Here is a 2,500-nt window from a genome sequence, read left to right on the forward strand (position 1 = left end):
GACCCGTCACTCACTGAGGAGGAGGAGGAGTGACACTCTGTGTTCATATTTAATGATTCTGATCCCGGCTGAATCTTAATCATGGTTCTGATTTCAGAGTTTCATCAGATGGGAGATTTAAAGGAGCAATCCGCCGCTCTGCAGGAGGACTTCCAGCTGCTCTCACACACACACACACACACACACACACACACACACACACACACACACACACACACACACACACACACACACACACACACACACACACACACACACACACACCACACACACACACAGATCACTTCACAGAATCCTCTCCTCACTAATGTGAGCAACACCTGGACCACTACATCATTCATCCAGGTCATTAACATCACAGGGCGGAGGGATGGAGGGATGGATGGAGGGATGGAGGGATGGATGGAGGGATGGAGGGATGGAGGGATGGAGGGATGGATGGAGGGAGGGATGGATGGATGGAGGGATGGATGGATGGAGGGATGGATAGATGTTACCTCCTGCACACACATTATCATTCTGTTGGCGTGTCGCTCTGTATGATGTGAGTCTGATTCTTTAATGTCAGATGATCTGAAGATTCTAATGCTGCCCCCCCCCTCCTCCTCCTCCTCCCTCCCCCTCCTCCTCCCCCTCCTCCATCCCCCTCCCCGTCCTCCTCCCCCTCCCTCCCCCTCCTCCTCCTCCATCCCCCTCCCTCCCCCTCCTCCTCCCTTGTTCCTCTGTCCTCTACATCTTATCTTTAACAGCCTCAGTAACTGTCCTCAGTCTAAATAACCATCACACACAGTAACCTCAGCCAGAATGGATGATACCTGGAGTGAGATGGTTCTGATTGGATGATACCTGGAGTGAGATGGTTCTGATTGGATGATACCTGGAGTGAGATGACTGTGATTGGATGATACCTGGAGTGAGATGGTTCTGATTGGATGATACCTGGAGTGAGATGGTTCTGATTGGATGATACCTGGAGTGAGATGACTGTGATTGGATGATACCTGGAGTGAGATGGTTCTGATTGGATGATACCTGGAGTGAGATGGTTCTGATTGGATGATACCTGGAGTGAGATGGTTCTGATTGGATGATACCTGGAGTGAGATGACTGTGATTGGATGATACCTGGAGTGAGATGACTGTGATTGGATGATACCTGGAGTGAGATGACTGTGATTGGATGATACCTGGAGTGAGTTGAATGTGATTGGATGATACCTGGAGTGAGATGACTGTGATTGGATGATACCTGGAGTGAGTTGAATGTGATTGGATGATACCTGGAGTGAGATGGTTCTGATTGGATGATACCTGGAGTGAGTTGAATGTGATTGGATGATACCTGGAGTGAGATGGTTCTGATTGGATGATACCTGGAGTGAGATGGTTCTGATTGGATGATACCTGGAGTGAGATGAATGTGATTGGATGATACCTGGAGTGAGATGGTTCTGATTGGATGATACCTGGAGTGAGATGGTTCTGATTGGATGATACCTGGAGTGAGGATGTAGGCGATCTGGGACTCGTTTGGTGGACCATGAACTGAAAAACAAACCCCAGAGTCAGCTTTGTTTCAGACTGTGTCCCTGCCCCAGTGCATGCTGGGATACTGTTCATCAGTGATGTCAGGTGTAAACATGGTCAGGTGAGGAGGAGGCGGAGCTTTGACCGCTCACTCTGAAACACATTGAAAGTCAGTGTTCTGTTTGAGGCACTCGAATCAGTTGAACTCATTATCTCTCAGTAGGGGGTCTGACTGCAGTCATCCTCCATGACTCTGCAGGGGGGCGGAGCTTTACATAAGACCAGCAGGGGACGGCGTGGTCCCGGGTCGCTGTCTGTGTCATCACTAAGGTTTAATGATGGCAAACAGCTCGTTAACTCTCACCATCACCACCTCCAGCTACCACCAACCTGCCCTAACGAGCCCGGTCCATAACGAGGCCAGACTCTAACGAGGGGAAGAGAAGAACAGTGTGGGTGTTGCCATGGTGACAAGGACAGCTGAAGGTGGACAGAGAGTTAGAGATTCAAAGATGGCCGCCTCAGAATAAACACTCTCATCATTATCAGAGTTTAGATGTTTTCTCAAAGGCTTAGAAGAAGAACAGTGTTTGTGTGTGTGTGTGTGTGTGTGTGTGTGTGTGTGTGTGTGTGTGTGTGTGTGTGTGTGTTTGTGTGGTTGTGTGTGTGTGTGTGTCACTGTGGTAGATGTCCTGCAGTGATCCTCCTCCACAGAATTCCATACAGATCCACAACTTCTCTCTGCTACACAAGCAAACACACACACACACACACACACACACACACACACACACACACACACACACACACACACACACACACACACACACACACACACACACACACACAAACATCTGATTAAACAGGGGGCGACTCCTCTGATCGTATATCACTCTCTCACGGTCTGTAGTGAGTCTGGTTCTGGTCTGTAGTGAGTCTGGTTCTGGTCTGCAGTGAGTCTGGTTCTGGTCTG

The 2,500-nt window shown here is 49.2% G+C and overlaps 1 long non-coding RNA gene across 1 annotated transcript in view; it reads right to left on the bottom strand.

Annotated features, from left to right (window-relative positions):
* LOC117809005 overlaps positions 1-2,500 on the bottom strand; it is a 13,212-nt gene that overhangs the window by 5,204 nt on the left and 5,508 nt on the right. Inside the window, exon 2 of the long non-coding RNA XR_004630419.1 lies at positions 1,498-1,545. This is a non-coding gene — a long non-coding RNA (uncharacterized LOC117809005). The remainder of the gene's footprint in view (positions 1-1,497; positions 1,546-2,500) is intronic.

The sequence above is a fragment of the Notolabrus celidotus genome, unplaced genomic scaffold, assembly GCF_009762535.1.
Source record: "Notolabrus celidotus isolate fNotCel1 unplaced genomic scaffold, fNotCel1.pri scaffold_198_arrow_ctg1, whole genome shotgun sequence".
In the NCBI taxonomy this organism is placed as follows: Eukaryota; Metazoa; Chordata; class Actinopteri; order Labriformes; family Labridae; genus Notolabrus; species Notolabrus celidotus.